Raw genomic sequence first — 22,064 nt, 5'->3', positions numbered from 1 at the left:
ATAACCTAAGCACCCATACCCCTCTCATTAACTCTAAAATCCTTAATATAATTATCCGGTTTTAGCCTTAAATTCCTTCATTTCCTTCCAAAATAAGTAAGATTCCATTTTAAACTTTCTCATTGGTTGTTTGGTTAATGATCCATAAGTTAGAACCTTGATTCAAACAAAATATTTTAATTTACTTTTATGATTAAAGATCCAATTTTTCTAATCGGATTCATAACATTTAAAAATGTTTATCCACCAAATTTCATCCTAAGATTCCTTTATTTTACCCACCATCAAGCCAAGAATATATTTTAACAAATTTTATTGATTAGAGATTATCGGCCATAGATTTCCATTACCCAAACCTCATTTTACTAATAGAACCTTACCACTATGATCAAAGACCCGAAAAAACCCTAGTACATGAAATTTCATGACATAATTCACCCATTTGACCATTAAACTATATGTATTATGTTTCGACACACTATATTAAATCGCCCCTTCATCTGTCTTAACTTTAGACTTTTAAGAAGGTAGAGGTTGATGTCATCCCTATATTTGACATTTTAAAACACTTAGGTGGTGTTTGATAAATTTGAAATTTGAAGTTTGAAAAGTTGAAAAAATATTAAAAGTGTGTGAAATCTGAAAAGAGGCATGAATGCTTTTCTACTTTTTAGATGGTTGAATAGATAAAGTAGTTTGTGTTTTATCAACCTTTCAACATCTAAAAATTTCTAAATTACTATTTTACCCCTAAAACAGATTATGTGGAAATTTTGAGTTCAATTTTCATTATTTCATATAAATAAATTATTAAATTCAAAATAATATAAAAAATATAAGTAAATTATAAAAAATAAAAAATAATTTATTAAAATTAGAATAAAATTGAAAAATTATAAAAATTTATATTAAAAATAAATTATTAAGAGTTAAAATAATAATGAAAATAGTAATAAAGTCCAAGAAACAATGAAAAAAATATTTAATAATTATCAAATTATTAAATTATTAAATTAAAACTATTAAATATTTAAAATTTTGTAAAATTAAAATAATTAATAATTAATACAAATAAAAATTATAAAAAAATAAAAACATTGATATTTAATAAATTTATAATTTGATAATTATTATAAATAAATTTATAAGTTAAAATTCAACTTCTCTCTACCACTCTTGAAACCTTCCCTACTACTTTCTTCTCTCTCTCATGAACTCCATAGACACAACCACCGAGCTAGACTCAGAACCCAAGCCGTTCAAATCTCCGTCAACTCCCCGGTGTTATCTGACTCCCCACCGGAAAAGAGCATAGGAGTTGTTGTTGGAGCTAGGTTTCAGATCTTCATTACTACCTGGATCGAGGGTTTCCTTTAAACAAACGTTGTCAATGGATTTATCCTGGATCGGGGGTTTCAGATCTTCATTACTGCCTACCTCGAACAGCACCACCTCCGGCCGACTGAGAACAACGATAGTGGCAGCTGGCTAGAAGAGAGAGAGAGAGAGAACAGGACCGTTGCTAGTTGACTGAGAACAACGACAGTGGCGGTCGACGGGAAGTCAGGGGAGAGAAAACGCGAGAAAGCGGGATGGAGGGAGAGGGAAATCGAACAGGACTGATGACTGAGAACGCCACTGCTGAGAAATTGAACAGGATTGCCGTTGGCCGATTGAGAATAACGGCAGTGGTGGCCAATGAATATAGTGTTTCTTCGAGTTCTCCATCGCCATCTCACTTTGAGTCTTGTCCCTACGTCACCGATGGTTAGGAGAATAAAAAAAATTGGGTTTAAAAAGGGATGTCCATTTCAATATTATGAGGGGTGTTTAAGATTTTCAAACACATCTGAAACGTGTTTGAGCGCGTTCAGTGATGGCCCACGATTTAAACATTTCAGATTTGAAACTCAATTTCAGATCAATTTTAAGATGCATACCCAAACGCTTCTGGAGTCTGAAAAGAAATGTTTTCAGACTTCAAACCTCTTAAAAGCGATATCAAATGCCAGTTTAGACTAATTAGGATAAGCCAAATAGACTAAAAGAACTCAAAAACCCCAAAGGAATCATTCTTGGGCATAAGAAGTGACATAAAGGCCATTATGGCCATTTCAAATTTACGTTTTTGCCACTGAGAGGTCAAATTTGAACATGACATAGGCTCAAAAGTAACACCATTAAGGCCATGTTTGGGAGTGCTTATGTTAAATTGAATAAGCACTTATTTGCATTTATAAGCACTTATTTTATATTGGGGTTTGGTGGTCCTTTTTCTCTAATAAGCACTTAAACAAGCAATTGTGACTCTTTTGTCCTTCATTTTCTTTCAGATTTTCAAAATATCCAATCCAAAGTGAATGAATAAAAGTACTTTGATAGAAGTGATTTTATAAAAGTGCTTTCATAAAAGTATTTTGATAAAGTATTTCTGTAAAAATACTTTTATGTGCTTTTGTAAAAGTGCTTTTATAAAAGTACTTATGTAAAAGTGCTTTTGTAAAAGTACGCTCATAAAAGCGTTTTTATAAAAGTACTTTTATAAGAGTACTTTCATAAAAGTGCTTTCATAAAAGTGCTTTTGTAAAAGTACTTTCATAAAAGTTCTTTCGTAAAAGTACTTTCATAAAAGTGATTTTGTAAAAGTAATTTCATAAAAGTACTTTTATAAAAGTGCTTTCATGTAAAAGTACCTTTATAAAAGTGCTTTCGTAAAAGTATTTCTAAAAGTACTTTTATAAAAGTACTTTCATAAATGTGCTTTCGAAAAGTATTTTTTATAAAATTACTTTTATAAAAGTGCCCTTGTAAAATTACTTTTGTAAAAGGATATAATTGGTATTTTAAAAATTTATCGGGGACAATTTTGGGAGAAAAATTTGAATAAGTGCTTATTGAATGAGCACTTAAAAAAAGCTAGAAATTTGGGCTTAACAAGCCCATATTTTTAAAATAACCACTTATTTCGGGCTTATTTTCCAAACACCAATAAGTGCTTATTGGTTTGGTCCTTGCCAAAATAAGCACTTATTTTTAAGCACTCCCAAACATGGCCCAAGTATGAGAAACCCTAGGAAAATTCATAAAAATCTTGTATTGATTGATTAGACCCTCGAAAATCCTCCAAAAACCCTATTAGATTTAGTTTCTTAGGCCTTCTTGCATGTTTAGGATTTCTTGAAGCCTAAGGCTTGTGATTAGGCAAGTTTCAGACTTGGGTTTCCTTCTCTTTCTTTATAAATAGAGACCTAAATTGAGCCCAAAAAAAGGGGGGGGGGGGGGGGAGCCTAGAAGCATTTCTAGCTACTATAGAGGTTTTGTTAAATCTTTGAGCCTTAAACTTCAAATCTTCCCAATGTGTTTCAGATTTCAAATTTTCAAGAACCCTTTAGCCCTTTGGTAGACTTAGAATCTCCTTGATATTAAAGATCGAATGGAAGCATTCCAATAGCTTGAGAGCTCGTCTAAACACCATTTCAACTTGTTGCAACTACTGGAAAATCATTGTCAATGTCACATATGAAAAGTAAGCCTCCAACTCTATCTTTTAGCTCATTAAGTTCGTAGTTGATGGAGGGTGATTTGGCCCGACCTCATCATAAGAGGACGTGTGGACGTGACTCAACATAAGTGACAACTCAGCGTGACCAGTCCGCCAAGATTCAACGTGGCAGGTCGCTACAAGATGACACTCCGATTACCCCAAGCAAAGATTCTTCCAGGTAGGAAGCGCCCCGAGCTAAGATTCTCCCAAGACGGGAATCTCCCGAGCTGAAGGCACTTCGGGTAGAGCTCGGCAACCTCCTAAGAATAAACCCGCCCCTATCCAAACTCAAGTAGGCCACCTCGGGTAGAAGCACCTCGGCACAGGGTAGCTCGGGGCAGAGCAGCTTGGCATATCACAAGAAGATCTCCTGCCTAACAACCGTACCTGCCAAATCTGCAGACTGCGCCCACGTCTCTCACCAGGCGGCGTCATGCCTGCCAACCCTGAGAGGTGTCCCTTGTCTGGCAGGGCTGTACTCTGCAACGGTTACCTATGCCCACCAGCTCAGCCCTGGCAAGTAACGGTTGCGGTAGAGAATCAAAGGCGGTTATACCTGATTTGTCAGGACATCAGTATATAAGAGCTCCGATCCCCAAGAGCAAAGGTAACTTGCGTGATCTACACTCTAGCCCTTTCATTTTTGCTCTGCAACTCTCTCTTCCCTCTACTAACTTAAGCATCGAAGTATTCCCGCCGGGAGAGCTCCCGTCCCCCTCTTTACGGATGGAGTTCCTACTCTGAACGTGCCTCAGATAATGGCACCTGTGAACGCTCCACTCCCCTCCACGATAGGAGCAACTTTCGCCGAACCCTCCATTGTTCCTCCGGTGACCGGCCAAAACCAGCTTGAAGACCTGGTGCACTGCATGCGAGCAATGCAGGCTCAAATGCATCAGTTTCAACAGTTTCAGTTGTATCAGCAGCAAGTGTTGCACCAAGTCTATCAGCACCAGTACCAACAGCAGTCGGTTTCAGTTGTATCAGCAGCAAGTGTTGCACCAAGTCTATCAACAGTTTCAGTTGTATCAGCAGCAAGTGTTGCACCAAGTCTATCAGCACCTCAAAACTAGCAGTCGGTTTCACCTCGGCATCCAGTCGCACAACCAGCCAAGCCTTGCCGCTAGAATGAACACCCCCTTCGTTGAGGACAAACCTCCCAAATCTAGAACCCTCTTGGGAGTCGGGTCTCATCCCGCGGGAGGGCGAAACATGCCACTCCTCCCGCCTCACAACATGTGAATAGGTCGGGACACCTTCAGCCTGCTAGACCCGCATCACCTCGGTTCTCGGAGTTTGAAATCCCGCTTGTGGAAAATCGGTTCGAGGTCTTGGCCGCAGACTCCAAGCAAGGTCCCTCCATCCGTAGCCATTACCAGCAGTCCGAGCCACTCCCCGCGAGAACGGTGCCTGACAACACAAAGGCCAACAACACCAACGCAGAACCAACAAAAAAGTAACGGAGACGTTGCAGAATTCGCCGAGCTACAGCCAAGATCCTGCCCAAACTAAAAGAAGAAGCGAGCTCGGGAGCAGCAAAAGCCACTCCGCTCCTCTCTGTGCCATCTCCCCTGGCTCCCGAACTCCTCGCCGTCCTAATGCCGAAAGATTTCAAGGTACCTCCCCTAGACAAGTACGATGGATCATTCGACTTGAATGATCATGTAGATGCTTTTCAATCACAGATGCACCTAGCCGGAGCAAGTGAGTCCTGCATGTGCGTAGTTCTCTCTACTACGTTTAAGGGAGTAGCTCGCACATGGTATAGGAACCTCACGCCCAGGTCAATCAAAAGCTGGGTGCAGTTCATACATATCTTTACTTCGCACTTTGTCTCCAACAAGAGATGCCCGAGGACCCAAGAAAGCCTCCTCGGCATAGTCTAGAGGGAAGGGGAGTCCATCCGCAGCTACATCAAGAGATTCAATGATGCATGCCTACAGATACCTGACCTGAACCCCGTGGTGAGGCTCACAACAACCAAGAGAGGCATAACGCACAAGGAGTTCAAGTGGCATGTGCTTGTCAATAGACCTAAGGATGTAACTGAATTCCTCAAGCTTGCGGACCAATTCATCGGAACGGAGGAGGAGATGAACCAGAAGAGCGAGAACCCGCCTGAGAACAGGAAAAGAGAAGGTGAGTCCTCGACCCACGGGGACAACAAGAAGAAAGAACCAGCTCGGGGAGGAAGGCCAGATCAGTCTTTCCGAGCTTCTCCAGCCGAAAGGCCGAACTACACGCCATTGAACGCGAAGCGAGTTGAGATCCTCATGGCAATCAAGGACATGACCTACGTGAAGTGGCCACCTCTGATGAGAGGAGACCCGAACACTAGAAAAAGAATTTGTATTGTCATTTCCATAGAGATCATGGTCATAGTATCGAAAGTAGTAAAAACCTCCGCAATGAGATAGAAGAACTCACCCGTCGTAGATATTTAAGAAATTTTGTACAAAATGATAATAAAACAGGGCGGCAGGGGGAGCAAGGTAGAGATGCTCCTGAGTCCAGCAACAGGCAAGGTGACCAACTGCAGAGGCAGCCACCCGAAGAAAGGCTAGTTCGGGGAACGATCCAAATGATCACCGGTGGATCAATCGTCGCTGGCTGCACCTCGACCGCGGCAAGGACCTCGGCTCGTGAGATCGAAAGAGAAGAGCGGAATCCCCCGAAGTGGCCAAAGACAGAGGAACCGATCTTCTCCACTTCGACAGAGGATTCAGCTCGAACTCTCCAGATCGGCGCTTTGGTTGAGGAGACTCTACGATCTCAACTGGTAAGTTTCTTACTTCAAAATTTAGATATTTTTGCATGGTCTGCGGCCGAGATGCCCGACATAGACCCTAAAATCATCACTTACAAATTGAACATTAATCCTGTAGTTAGGCCCGTTAGACAGAAGAAACGCAACCTAGCCCTGGAGCGTTGGAGAGCAGTTGATGAGGAGGTCGAGAAGCTCCTCGCAGCCAATTTTATCAGGGAAGTCCATTACCCGAGCTGGGTAGCCAACCCCGTTCCGGTAAAAAAGCCTAACGGTAAATGGCGCATGTGCGTCGGTTATACCAACCTGAACCGAGCTCGCCCAAAAGACTGTTTCCCACTCCCCAAGATCGACCGTTTGGTGGATGCGACCTCAGGGCATGAGTTGTTGAGCTTCTTGGACACCTATTCGAGCTACAACCAGATCAGAATGGACATTGCTAATGAAGAAAAAACAGCCTTCATAACCGATCTCGGCCTGTACTGCTACAAGGTCTTGCCCTTCGGACTGAAAAATGTCGGAGCAACATTTCAGAGACTTGTAAATCGACTGTTTGAGCCGTTGATCGGCAAAAAAGTAGAGTGTTATGTAGACGACATGGTCGTCAAAACCCAATTTTCAAATGATTTAATAAAAGATTTGCACTCAGTTTTTGAAATTTTGCGCAAGTTTAATATGAAATTAAACCCGAACAAGTGCGTTTTCGATGTCACATCGAGTAAATTCTTAGGTTACATCATTAACCGGCGTGGCATTGAGGCCAACCCTGACAAAATTAAGGCCATCTTAGATATTTAGACCACCCCAGAAATTGAAGGAGGTTCAGAGGTTGAACGGCCGCATAGCCGCTCTGAGCCACTTCATGTCCAAATCGAAAGATCGTTGTCTATCTTTCTTTAAGGTAATTAAAAGAAGCAAGGGCTTCGAATGGACCGAAGAGTGTCAACTCACCTTTGACGAGCTCAAAAGGTACCTCGCTAGCGTCCCGGTGTTGACCCGACCCGAGGAGGGAGACATTTTGGAGCTGTACCTCTCCGCGTGTGACGAGGTAGTCAGCTCGGTACTAATAAAAGAGGTAGATCAAGTCCAACGACCCATCTACTATCTTAGCAAAGTGTTTCAAGAAGCAGAGACGAGGTATCCAGAGATTGAAAAGTTGGCATACGCGATAGTTGTTGCAGCTCGGAAACTTCGACCGTATTTCCAAGCTCATACGATCGTCGTCCTCACCAATAAGCCTCTGAGGCATGTCTTGCTCAAGCCCGAGGTATCTGATAGATTGACAAAGTGGGTCATCGAACTCCGCGAGTATGACATCCAGTATAAGCCGCGAACTGCTATCAAGGTCCAAGCCTTAGCCGATTTCGTCGCAGAATGCACTTTCAGCACCGAGGTCCCTGAGTTGGCCGAGCCCGAGCACAGTGAGGCTCCAACTAGCACGGCCTCTCTCCTGGTTAGACAGAACCCGACCTGGGATGAGGGGCCCTGGATCCTCCATGTGGATGGCTCGTCAAATCAGCAGGGCAGCGGAGCCGAAATCGTTATGTACGGACCAAGCGGTGTGAAATTGGAGTATGCGCTACGCTTCGAGTTCGCTGCGTTCAACAATGAAGCGGAGTACGAGGCATTGATAGCCAGGCTGGCCCTAACAAATGAAGCTAAAGCCAAACACATCGTTATCTACAGTGACTCCCAGCTCGTGGTCAACCAGGTCACCGGCGAATACGATGCTCACGAGCCAACCATGGTCGCCTATTTAGCCAAAGTCAGAGAGGCTCTGCTCAACTTCCAGTCATACTTTATCAAACACATCCCGAGATCCGAGAACGCTGAGGCCGATGCCCTGTCCCGATTGGCCAGCACAAGCGGCAACGCCATAAGAACCGTGTATATAGAGAACCTACCTCGGCCTAGCATTCTTTGGGGGGGGGACAAAGGAGGTCGCTCCTGTCGTACAAGCAGAGCAGAGCTGGATTGATCCGCTCGGGAGCTATCTGCTACACGAGACCCTCCCTGCAGATCGTAATTCTGCCAGAAGGGTAGAGCGTCAGGCAGCCAAATATGTCATAATAAACGAATGGCTGTACCGAAGATCCTACACACTCCCTTATCTGTGCTGCTTGCGACCTTCTGAAGCTGAGCTCATGCTCCACGACACTCATGAGGGCTTGTGCGGCGGATACTTGGGGGGTAGGGACCTCGCCCAGAAAGCGCTACGATAGGGATATTATTGGCCAACGTTGAAGGCATATGCGATTGATTTCGTCAGAAAGTGTGACAAATGTTAGAAGCACGCCAACATCCACCACCAACCCACTGTCGACCTAAAGTACCTCACCGGCCCATGGCCCTTCGCACAATGGAGGATCGATATACTCGGACCATTTCCACCAGCGACAGGACAGAGGAGGTTCTTAGTGGTAGCAGTTGATTATTTCACTAAGTGGGTGGAGGTGGAACCTCTCACAAGGATCACAACGCGGAATGTGTAGAACTTCTTCTGGAAGAATATAGTTTGTCGTTTTGGACTACCCCGAATACTCATCTCTGACAATGGCAAACAGTTCGAGGACATTAAATTCTAGAACTGGTGCAAAGATGTGGGAATACAACAAAATTTTACCTCAGTGGCGCACCCTCAAGCGAATGGCCAAGCGGAGGTCACAAACAGAGCCATTCTCCACAGACTGAAGGTACTCCTAGACCGAGCTAAGGGACTGTGGATAGATGAACTGCCCAATGTACTATGGGCTTATCGAACCATGGTGAAGACCGCAACAGGCGAGACCCCCTTCAACCTCACTTATAGCACCAAGGCAGTCATCCCAGCCGAGATCGAGGTTCCCACGCTACGTCTGGAAGTGTACGTTGATGAATCAAACGAAGACAAGCTACGCACCAACCTCGACCTACTTGACGAGGTACGGCACCTCGCATACATTAGGACCACGGCCTACCGGCAGAGAGTTGCTCAGTACTATAACGCCAGGGTCAAGAAGTGGAACCTCCGCATCGGAGACCTGGTTCTTCGTAAAGTCATGGTACCTGAGCCCGGTGTTGGTAAACTCGGGCCAAATTGGGATGGACCCTACCGAGTTAAGCAGGTGCTTGGGGAAGGAATGTATGAGCTTGAGACCCTAGAAGGGAAGCATATACCTCAGGCATGGAATATTGTCAACCTAAGGCAATATTACCTATAATTACCGAGCTGAGTGGACTATAAGTCACTCCCCCAACCTAAAGGCTAAAACGCCGAGCTAACAAAAGACCTCGGCACTATAAGACACAGTTGCCTCTTTGGCATGGACGAACTCCAGGAGAGTGGACTATCACTCCCCCAACCTAAGGGCCAAAATGCCGATCTAACAAAGGACCTCAGGACTATAAGACCCAGTCGCCTCCTCGTCATGGGCGAACTCCAAGAGAGTGGATTATAAGTCGCTCCTTGACGGGTTCTCGAAGCCCTCAAAATTAATTCTAGTCCCACCTTACAATAAATTTGTAGTAACAGTGGTACCAGGTCAAATCCCATAGGGAGCTAGTAATTTCTCAGCCGAATGCGAAATTTTAAAGAGTGGGAAATTCGAATGATTAAATTTCTAAAATAACAATTAACGCAAAATAACAAATAACAATTAACAAGGAAAATTCAGTCTTGCCGAATTCTGATCCAAGGGTTCGGATTGAGTCAATTGGTCATCGATCATAGGTAAACTTCAACAGTCTTTCAATTCAAGCATTTAACCTTAGGATTTATTAGGATAGCCATAATAAACCTCGTGTTTTCCTGAATTAGCTTACCAAACCCAGCATTCGATCAACACTTATCATTAACTAACTGGGTACGATAGCGTTCCATATCAATTAATGATAGCAATAACCTTTGTGAAAACAATTAAACCAAAATAACAATAATTGAGATAGTTGCAATTATCGAATCTTGTTCCGTTGATTCCCCTTAGATTAAAACATGTCAATACATTGGTCAAAGGCTGTCACGAACAATTGACCCAAACAGATAATAACCTAATTGCTACTTGTACCACTATTCGTGACAATTACGGATCATCGAACCATGGATTGCAGTAGGAAGATCAACATTAATTAATTTGTCTAACTAATTAACATTAACATCCATAAGAACATGCACAAGAATCAACGAATACTTGAATTAAAAGCAATAATTTAAATTAAACATAGAACCTCACCATGACACAATTGAATAAAAAATCCCCCTTGAATCAAAAAAGAAAAGCTTAGCCGCTCATGGTTGTCGACTCCTTCTTGCTCTGCTTCCCAGATGGATGGACTGATCTTTTGAATTGATTGTGTCCTGAAGCTAGTCTGCCCCCCCCCCCCCCCCCCCCCTTTATATAGCTTTAGGGAGAGGGCTGTTTTCCAACTCCCTTTAGGAGATTATCCTCAAATTAGAAAGTCCTAATTGGTTTTGAACTAATCGTATCATATCTCTTATCTAGTGATCTAATCTCAATCTTCTTATCCTTGTAGGATTACATTTGAAATTTAAATTTGATGGGACTCTTTATTCTTGAATTCGAGTTGGGTTCTTTAATAACTTGGGCCGCTACAAGGCTTCTTGCGAATTGGGCTTTAGTTGTGAATTGGGCTTTACTACGAATTTGCTCAGACTTTGGGCCGATTTTGTCCTCTATGAAGACTGAATCTGTCAAAACCCAAAACATGAGAGTTGTGAAGTTCTCCCTTATCTTTCTAGTGCATCTTGAATCATCCCAATCGGAGTCCGGAGTTTTGAGTTATGCCCCGATTACTAAATTGTGCCGAAATTGTGCAAAATCATCTGATTAGCCTAGTTTTCCTCTCGTTGCCTTCTTGCTTGCCCTGAATCGAAATACAAGAGTAATGAGTCCAATTAAGTGCCAATTTAATGTAAAATAATAAATATTTGGGGATAAAATTATGATACTTTTTATTCCTATATAATCCCCCCACACTTAAACCTTGCCCGTCCTCGGGCAAGACAAAACTCAAGCAAAAACAAAACATACTCACTATCTACTAATTTTTAAACTCAACTCTCCTTCATCTTTTTCCACAAATATTCTATGTTAAATATTGTGAACTGTTAAATCAACACAACCAAGCCATACATGACTCATTCATCAGTCAATCCAATTTTTTCTACTGCAAACCAGGTAGTGAATTAGGGAAAACCTTTTTATCTTTTCTCTCTTTTTATTTTCTTTTTCTCTCATCTGAAGAAGTGAGTGCATTTTATGCTCCATCTCACTTTTGGATTACTTAGTCAGTAGGTGCATTTTATGCTCCATCCTACTATTTGAATTGCTAGTTAGTAGGTGCATTTTATGCTCCGTCCTTCTATCAGATGATTTGGCTAGTAGGTGCATTTTATGCTCCATCCTACCATCGGATTAATTGATTGGTAGGTGCATTTTATGCTCCATTCTACCAATTGTAGCAATGGTAAAACACTACCCCATTTACTTAAACCTGAATTTAGGACTAGCTTAACTAGAAATGACTTCAGATAAGTCATGTACTCCTTGATCGTACCTCATTACTAGGTTCACAAGAATTTCCCTAGGACATTGTTTCAATTGATTTCAAAAGAGTTGATGTTTTTTTTTTTTGATAAGAAAATGCAGAAAAACATGTCCTAAATCAAATTTTAAAACGCAACCTAAATTCTAACCTAAATCCCCTTCCCCACACTTAAAACTTACATTGTCCCCAATGTGAGGTTAAATGCAATGAAAGGGCAGAAAAGCTAAATTAGAAATGTAAAAACAAAGAGAAAAAGGAAAAACAAACTTCCCTAATTTTAATAATCATGAATCGGATCTTGTAACTCTCGTGGTTGCAGTTTTTTGTGTTTTCCCCTTTCATCCATCATGGGCGGGTCCAAATTTGGAATAGGGGCCTGCAAAACAGAGGGTGATGATTTCTTCATATCCAATTGTGCACTCAATTCAAGCTCCTCATTCAAATCTTTTTCTTCAAATGTTTCCTGCACAATTGAATCAACAATGTCAATTGAACAAATCAAATGACATTCATTGGGGTACTTCATTGCTTCAAAAATATTAAATTTAACAATCTCGCCATCAAATTCGACGGAGAGGGTACCCTCATCCACATCTATTTTGGTTTTGGCCGTTTTCATAAATGGCCTGCCTAATAGAAGTGGAGATGAACTTGTGATAGTGTCTTCCTCCATCTTCAAGATGTAAAAGTCAGCTGGAAATATTAGGTCATTAACATGCACCAAAACATCTTCAACAATCCCTTCAGGGTAAGCGTTAGAACGGTCAGCTAATTGAATGACTACCCTAGTCTCCTTTAATGGACCCAAATTCAAAGCACAATAAATTGAGTATGGCATGAGGATGCACCTAAATCTAGCATGGCACGCTCAATTCTTTTCTTGCCAATCACGCAAGGTAAAGTAAACATACCTGGATCAACACGCTTTTCTGGCAAGGTTCTCTTGATGACAACTGACACATTCTCCCCAACCCTTACCTTCTCATCATCTCTCAGCTTTCTTTTGTTAGTGCACAACTCCTTCAGAAATTTTGCGTATTTCGGAATTTGCTTGATGGCATCTAACAAAGGAATATTCATCTCCACCTTCCTAAAGGTCTCCAAAACTTCTTGCTCGTACTCTTCTTTCTTAGACTTTTCCAACCTAGTAGGAAAAGGTAGCACAATGGCATTAGAAATTTTAGGTAGAGGAGGATCAGTTTTTACTTTATGGGAACTCTCATGTGATTCTTGTTCCTCCTCTTTATCCACTTTCCTCGATGAAGTAGGTTGTGGCTGCAATTCCTTCCCACTTCCCAGCACCACTACATCGCATTCTCCATGGGATTGACCACCGTCTGTGATGGTAATTTTTCAGAATTTTGTGCCTCCAACTTGCTAGTAGAAGTAGCAAATTGACTGATTTGGTTCCCTAAGTTCTAGATGCTGGCCCTTGTTTCCTATTGGAATTGTTGAGTGTTAGTCGCTAGAGCCTTAACTATCTTATTTAAAGACATACCTGAACTCGATAGTTGATTTTGAGCTTGGGCAGGTGCTGGAATTGGAAGTTGTCTGTTGAAAGCTTGAGGCTAGAATCTTTGTGGTCCTCATTGATTTTTGTAGCTCAGATTGGGATGATTCCTCCACCTAGGATTGTAATAGTTAGAATAGGGATCATACTTGCATTGAGGTTGGCCTGGAAATCCTCCTACGGCATTTACTTGCTACATCGAACCATCTTGTAATGATGGGCACATATCCGTATGATGCCCAGGAATCGAGCATATGCCACAAACCTTAGCTGCTTGTAATTTCCCTATAGCCAATTGACGAACCAAAGCAGTTAGATCAGAAATTTGACTTTCCAAATTAGAATGGCTTACCTCATTAACACGTCTGATAGCACCATCTGTTCTTGCTCCAAATTGTTGGGAGTTTTCAGCCATATTGGAAATCAATTCTCTAGCCGCCTCAGGTGTTTTATTGACCAAGGCTCCTCCACTAGCTGCATATACCATACTTCTATCATAGGTTGGAGTCCTTCATAGAAGTATTGGATTAAGAGCTGCTCAGGTATTTGGTGGTGTGAACAGCTAGCACAAAGTTGTTTAAACCTTTCCCAATACTCGTATAGCGTCTCACCACTAAACTGCCTTACCCCACAAATCTCCTTTCTAATATTTGCAGCTCGTGATGCAGAGAAGTATTTATCTAAAAACATCCTATTCATCTCATCCCATGTACGTATTGAACCAGGGGGAAGAATGTATAACTAGTCCTTTGCTTTATCTCGTAAAGTAAAAGGAAAAGCCATCAGTTTTACCTGATCCTCAGTCATACCCTGTGGTTTCATGCCTGAACAGACAACATGGAACTCTTTAAGATGCTTGTGAGGGTCCTCGCCTGGAAAACCATGAAAAACAGGAAGTAGTTGAATCAAACCTGATTTAAGTTCAAAAGCTACCTCGAGAGTGGGATATATTATGCACAAAAGCTATTGATTCATGATTGGTGCAGCTAACTCCCTTAGCGTTCTTTATCTATCAGCCATAATTTCTTCCTCTTTGAAAATGGGCCTATCACAAGTTGTCAAGTCAATATCAGAATTCACCCTTGGAGGTGAACGGCCCTTCCTTTGCTTTGCCTCCTTTCTTAAATGACGGGTTATCTTCTCAATTTTAGGGATATACTCTATTTCACCTTTTTGAGAAGCACGACTCATAAAACAAAAGAGGTTAACGCAAACAAAAGGTACGAAGCTAAGAAATTAAACTGGCTCCCCGGCAATGGCACCAAAATTTTGACGGGTTATCGAACACCTCAAAATTAATTCTAGTTCCACCTTACAATAAATTTGTAGTAACAGTGGTACCAGGTCGAATCCCACAGAGACCTAGTAATTTCTCAGCCGAATGCGCAATTTTAAAGAGTGGGAAATTTGAATGATTAAATTTCTAAAATAACAATTAGCGCAAAATAGCAAATAACAATTAACAAGGAAAATTCAGTCTTACCGAATTCTGATCCAAGGGTTCGGATTGAGTCAATTGGTCATCGATCATAGGTAAACTTCAATAGTCTTTCAATTCAAGCATTTAACCTTAGGATTTATTAGGATAGCCATAATAAACCTCGTGTTTTCCTAAATTAGCTTACCAAACCCAGCATTCGATCAACACTTATCATTAACTGATTGGGTACGATAGCATTCCATATCAATTAATGATAGCAATAATCTTTGTGAAAACAATTAAACCAAAATAACAATAATTGAGATAGTTGCAATTATCGAATCTTGTTTCGTTGATTCCCCTTAGGTTAAAACATGTCAATACATTGGTCAAAGGTTGTCACAAACAATTGACCCAAAAAGATAATAACTTAATTGCTACTTGTACCACTATTCATGACAATTACGGATCCTCGAACCATGGATTGCAGAAGGAAGATCAACATTAATTAATTTTTCTAACTAATTAATATTAACATCCATAAGAACATGCACAAAAATCAACGAATACTTGAATTAAAAGCAATAATTTAAATTAAACATAGAACCTTACGATGACACAATTGAACCGAAAATCCCCCTTGAATCGGAAAAGAAAAGCTTAGCTGATCTTCTGAATTGATGCTAGTCCACCCCCCACCCCCCTTTATATAGCTTTAGGGAAAGGGCTGTTTTCCAACTCCCTTTAGGAGATTATCCTCAAAATTAGAAAGTCCTAATTGGTTTTGAACTAATCGTATCCTATCTCTTATCTAGTGATCTAATCTCAATCTTCTTATACTTGTAGGATTACATTTGAAAATTAAATTTGATGGGACTCTTTATTCTTGAATTCAAGTTGGGTTCTTTAATAACTTGGGCCGCTACAAGGCTTCCTGCGAATTGGGCTTCAACTAGGAACTGGGCTTTATTACAAATTTGCTCCGACTTCGGGCCCGATTTTGACCTCGACGCAGACCAAATTTGTCAAAACCCAAAACATGAGAGTTGTGGAGTTCTCCCTTATCTTTCTAGTGCATCTTGAATCATTTGAATCTGATTCCGGAGTTGAGAGTTATGCCCCAATTAATGTATGGTGCCGAAACTGTGCAAAATCATCCGATTAGCCTTGTTTTCCTCCAGTTGCATTCTTGCTTGCCCTGAATCAAAATACAAGAGTAATGAGTCCAATTAAGTGCTAATTTAATGTAAAAGAATGAATATTTGGGGATAAAAATATGATACTTTTTATTCCTATCACTCCCCCAGCTTAAGGGCTAAAACGCCGAGCTAACGAAAGACATCGGCACCGTATAAGACCTAGTCGCCTCATCGGCCTAGGCTAAGTACTTGTAATGCTTAATGCGCAGGCAGCTCGGGTATGAACCTTATGATGCATAGCCCACCCCGGCATACAACAGGTTGAACCCGTTAGGGACAACCGATGTCAAGTAACCCGGGTGCAGACAGGTCGGGCATATACCCTACTATGTTGCTCACCTCGGTGTACGTCATAAAATTACCCCTACTAAGTACTCGGGGACAATTTAATTACTTCGGCAAATAAAGTAAATTGCACAGCACTTGGCAAAAAATGTATTTTCATTCCAAAGACATGTTTCATTACAAGAAGTTTGTTACAAAAGAGGGAAGAAAAGAAAGGAAAAATTGAGCTCGTAGGCTCAAAGTACAAGGACCGCCCGAACTACTTGAGGGACTCATCATTCTTGATCGGAGCCTCTACAGAAGTGCCATCCTGGTCGGTGGCATTAGCCACTTCAATGTCATCACCCTCTTCCTCAGAGTCCAGGTCTTTAGCGGCTTGGCGGGCTACCTCTCCTATGATTCGCGAGGTGGTGATGGCGCTTACATCAAGCTGCGGGAACTCACACTTTATCAGCCACCTGCTGAGCTTGAAGCCTTTGCGGTAGGCCTCCACCAACACCCCATCGAACTCCTCCGATTTGATGTAGTCTTGGACAACCTTGACTTTGGCTTCGTCCATGGCCTGGAGGAGGATATCAGTTCGCTCCTTGACATCAGCTTTGAGGTTCTCTACCTGACACTCTAGAGTCCCCTTATCTGCCTCAAGGTTTTCCACCTTGTGCAGCAGCTCCTCCTTCTCGCGCAGCCACCCCTCCTTCGACATTAGCGCCTGGTGGATTTGACCGTGAGCTAGCTTCACATCGATGTGAGTTGTGCGGGCTGAGTCTTTGGCAGCCAGAGCTCGCTTCAAGTGCCTCTCGGATTGGAGAGTCAAGGCGTGCACAGCGGAGTTCACCTGCCAAGAGAATGCTAGTTAGCACCAGTAAGGCAACAATTGCAGAAGTTGAAGTACAACGAGACTTAACACCATAGAGTGGGTAGCTGCTTGAGCTCCGAGCTGAGCAGGCGATAGCTCGGCCCGTTCAGAGACCTCCTCGGCACACACAACCCCTTTGCTCTTTCGAAGGCTGTACTGCGGGTTCAGGATGCTTCGAGTTGTTCCTTCACTCCCTGCGGTAGTGATGGCTGTCTCGGGTGTGGGAGCGGGCTCTGCAGTGGTCTCGAGAGCGGGCTCCGCAATTGTCTCGGGAATGGGCTCTGCAATCGTCTCTGGCTCCCGAGGTGGGAGGTTCTCCGACTCCAAGTCAATCACCAGAGGATCATCAGTAGGCTATTCGGGTTCAGGAGTAGGAGCCCATGGAGATTCAACGCGAGCTTTCTTAGCAGCTCGCTTCTTCCTTCCTTTCATCTTTTCGAAGAGCCTTTCTGTGCTAAGTTGCTCCATGGGTCCTACAACAAAGCTCGACATCAGTGATACTACCAAAAAGTGTTGGTACTAACTCTAAACAAGGTGACCTACCAGGACTCAGACCGGCTTGAATGAGCTTGTCCTCGGCAATGTAGTCATTGTAGTCGAAGCCGAGCTCTGCCCAAGACTGGAGTGTCTCCCTTGTATCCCGGTCCAGCCCTAATGCTGGAGTCCTAAATGGCCACCCTCCAATGAGTAGGGAAAGGCCACCCCGCAGGGTTGCGAACTACAAAGTAATCTTGTTTCCAGGTCGGGATTTTGTTGGGAAGCTCGTGTAACAACTTGAAGCCCGGGAGGGGGGGACATGTAGTAGGTCGCTCTGTGCTCAATGAGAACGCTAGAGGCATTCTTCTTTATGGAAAGGATGGAGGAGAAAATGTCGAGGTCAAGAGGAAGGGCGTAGTCAAAGCAGAGGGAAATGGTACCGACCACGTTTCGGATAGAGTTCGGGTGGAGTTGATCTATAGTGACGTTGAAGTGATTTAACGCTTCAATAATTAGGGGGTGCAATGGAAGGCGGAGTCCAGCCGCGAGCTGTTCCTCGAAAATCGCGATCTCGTCGTGATCGTGTTCCCAAGGGAAGTCACCCGCAGGAAGGTGGTAGGTATACTCCCTCGGAAGGTTATACCGAGCTATTAGGCCCCTAAGTCTGTTTACGGTCATGGTAGAAGGGCCAAACTTGTCCGGTATCCAACCTCGATGAGAGGCAGACGTTGGGTTATCCGAGGCCTTCCGCACCTCGTAGACTGACTGTGCCTCAGAGGCACCTACTTGAGCCGAGGCACCCACCTCGGGCTCATCTAAGAGACTATCGAAGCTATGGTTTGACATAGCTACGAGCTGAAATTGAGCTAAAAAAGGAGAAGTGAACTCGAATTGAAAAGGAGAGACTGAGACTCACCAAGGGAAAATGACCGAACTAGGAAGACTGATGAACTGGAAAACCTGAGCTGAGGAACTTAGTCGCGTCCTCAAGGCAGACGATGGTGAACTTATGGCGAAGAAAATGACTGGTGTCCCCCCTATTTATAGCCTCTATATCCGAGATTCAACAGTTAAGATCAAGACGATCTAATGGCTCTCAAGAAAATTGGTTGCGCGACCCCCAAGGTGAAATCAATTTAGTGTGTTTTTTGACATTCGCGGAGTCTATAGATTGCGTGACGTCTGCGCGTGAACTGTACGCGACCCGAGTTATCCTTGATTGAGCCGAGCAGGGAACTGGCCCAACCAACGAACTACCTGACGGGGTGGCCTAGACTTTGAGCCAAATCCACCCGTCACGTCGTGAACTCCCCACACCAGGTCAGGCACCTGGCTCGGGGAGTAGGGGCAATTGATGGAGGGTGATTTGGCTCGACCTCATCATAAGAGGACGCGTGGACGTGACTCAACATAAGTGACAACTCAGCATGACTAGTCCGCCTAGATCCAGCGTGGCAACTCGCTATAAGATGACACTCTGATTACCCCGAGCTAAGATTCTTCCTGGTTGGAAGCGCCCCGAGCTAAGATTCTCCCAGGACGGGAATCTCCCAAGTTGAAGGAACTTCGGGTAGAGCTCGGCAACCTCCTAAGAATAAACTCGCCCTTATCCAAACTCAAGTAGGCCACCTCGAGTAGAAGCACCTTGGCACAAGGTAGCTCGATACAAGGTAGCTCGGGGCAGAGCAGCTTGGCATATCATAGGAAGATCTCCTACCTGACAATCGTACCTACCAAATCTGGAGACTGCGCCCATGTCTCTCGCCAGGTGGCGTCGTGCCTGCCAACCCTAAGAGGTGTCCCTTGTCTGGTAGGGCCGTACTCTGCAACGGTTACCTGCGCCCACCAGCTCAGCCCTGGCAAGTAACGGCTGTGGCAGAGAATCAGAGGCGGTTATACCTGATTTGTCAGGACATCAGTATATAAGAGCTCCAACCCCTAAGAGCAAAGGTAACTTGCGTGATCTGCACTCTAGCCCTTTCATTTTTGCTTTGCAACTCTCTCTTCCTACTACTAACTTAAGCATCGGAGTATTCCCGCCAGGAGAGATCCCCGGGGATCCTTCTTCTTCCTCACATGTATCTCATCCGTCGTTAGCTTGGAGCGTAGCCGCTGCCAGATAGGAGTGACCAGATCGCGCACCATGAGTAGTTATTGGGTTTATTTTGGATTTGAGTTTCTTGAAGTCTTAAAAATTTGGGGAACTTGTGTTCTCAACTTCTTCTAGGCTAGGATAAAAAGGTAGAGAGGTAGGGGTCTTAGAGAAAATAGTACCTAAGACCCAATAGCATCTCTTTAAACCAGTTTCAAGAGAAATTGGAAGCATTTTTCCAACATTTTAAAAAATTACCCGGAAACGGAACTGTTCTGGCCACCGATTTCCGAGTCAATGGTCCAACCATCTGGTTTGGACGGACGACCCGTTCTAACAACCAAATTAAAAAAATAATAATTAAAAATAAAAATGGTAAAAGACTCTTGATCGAGTCAACGGTTTGATCGCCCGGGTCAATGGGTTGTTGACTTTTTCAATGGGTTTTGACCAAAATTGGGTTTTAGGTAAAACGGAACTAGTTGCCTAGACGGTTCCCAGGCCGAACAATCTGACCGTCTAAGACAATGGCGGTTTAAAAACCTTGCATTTTCACAAATTTTGGGAATCCTTAGCAATCAGTCTACTGTTTTTTGTTGGAAATTAAGCCTAAAGAATTTCCGTAATGGGTTGTTACAACAGTTTGGAAAAAGGGATGCCTAACACCTTTCCTTTTGTAATCCATTTGAATCTAAAATCTCTTAGTTGTATGCCTTTCCCGTGAAAATTGAGTTACTATTTCGAAAACAAAATCATTTTCACAGTTGAAATGAGGGCCCATTTCCTCTTAAAAATGTGTGACAAGTCCTTCTTTGAGCTGATCTTGAGCTTCTTGGAGTTTATAATGAGAAATAACAAGAAAATAGATGTAGGTTCTAGACCCGACTCACCCCACCCTTAAATGTGCAGAGAGTAGGGTTGGGGAGGATTTGGATTTTGAAAACCCAACCCACTACAGGTTTTGGAAAGGGTATGGCTTGAGAGGTTTGGGGAGGTGGGGAGGGTTTGGAATATAAAAAATCCTCTCTAACTCCACCAATTGTCATCTCTAATAGTTCATTTCTTTTGATGGGTGTTGTTGGTCCTTTGTGCATGTGAACAAAGTATAAACCACCTCAATCTATTTTCTCTCATTTTATCACATATTGGAACTACTCATAGGTTCCTTTGTAGGACTTCATTTTTTACTCTATCCTTTTTGGTTTTATCACTCATCCATCTAATCATATATATTTCTATCACATTCATTTTCTCGGACATTATTGTCTTTTAATAGATCGATAGTACATTCTCCTTACAACTGCTTTATTTTATATATCTATTAAATATCGAATTAAATTCAGATCTCTAAAATTCTTATTGGATTGGATTCTAATGTGCTTCTATTTGAATATATGATTTGAAGCATTTGTATATAGAAAAGAGAGGTGAAACATTTATAGGAACTTCCTAAGGTTGTGTTTAGTACCATTTTCGTATTTACCTAAGGCTGTGCTTGGAAGGATGTAAGTCAAGATTGATGTAAATATTTACGTCGGTTCATTTTTGTTGGTGTTTGGAAGGAGTGTAAATCAAGATCGACGTAAAACTCCACTCTAGTTCGGTTTTGCAAATGCATGGATGGAATGGGGTTATCGATGTAAAACTCTGCCTTTTTTATGCATGCTTTTTGAAATTCAAACTGTCACTTTTTACGATCCGATGTAAAACGTCATCGATGTGCTTTTACATCGATTCCAAACGCAGCCTAAAGTGTTTGGGGTTGATCAATATAAATTCCTGAGAAATGCATTTTGTCGCATTACATAAGATAGTTACTTTAACTAGAAAAATGTATGCATTGACATTAGTATTTATGGTTGAAATGCCAAATTTGACGTTTCAGGTAGAAATAGCAATTTGTATTCATCAACTCAAAAAATTTTTGGTACAAAAATTAGGTATAGATCACCACCCTATAGTTTTGGGGTTGTAACACTTAACCCCTTGAACTTTATTTGTGACAAAGACCCCCCCCCCAAAAAAAAAAAAAAAAATTAGATCGCAAAACTTTGCCCCTACTTGTTAATTGGATTGACGAAATAATAATTTATTAAAATATCCTTTTGAAATTCAAATAGACAAGATGACAACATTTCAAGATGACAAAAATGGGTAGGGTAAAGCACATTATCCCTTTCCTACCCACTTTGGTGAAGAAGAAGAAGAAAGAAATATACATAAGGGGTTTATACAAATATAAGAGAAATGGCGAAATGGCTCCACAAATTAAAAAACGGGTAGTTTAGAGATTTAAAAATATTTAGCAAGCACACGACAATCACATGAGAATCTTTTTTTTTTTGAAGTTAATTGATTGAATTCTAACAAAAG

Source organism: Nelumbo nucifera, chromosome 7, assembly GCF_055504915.1.
Source record: "Nelumbo nucifera cultivar China Antique chromosome 7, China Antique-T2T, whole genome shotgun sequence".
Taxonomy (NCBI): domain Eukaryota; kingdom Viridiplantae; phylum Streptophyta; class Magnoliopsida; order Proteales; family Nelumbonaceae; genus Nelumbo; species Nelumbo nucifera.
This window is presented reverse-complemented; position numbering follows the sequence as displayed.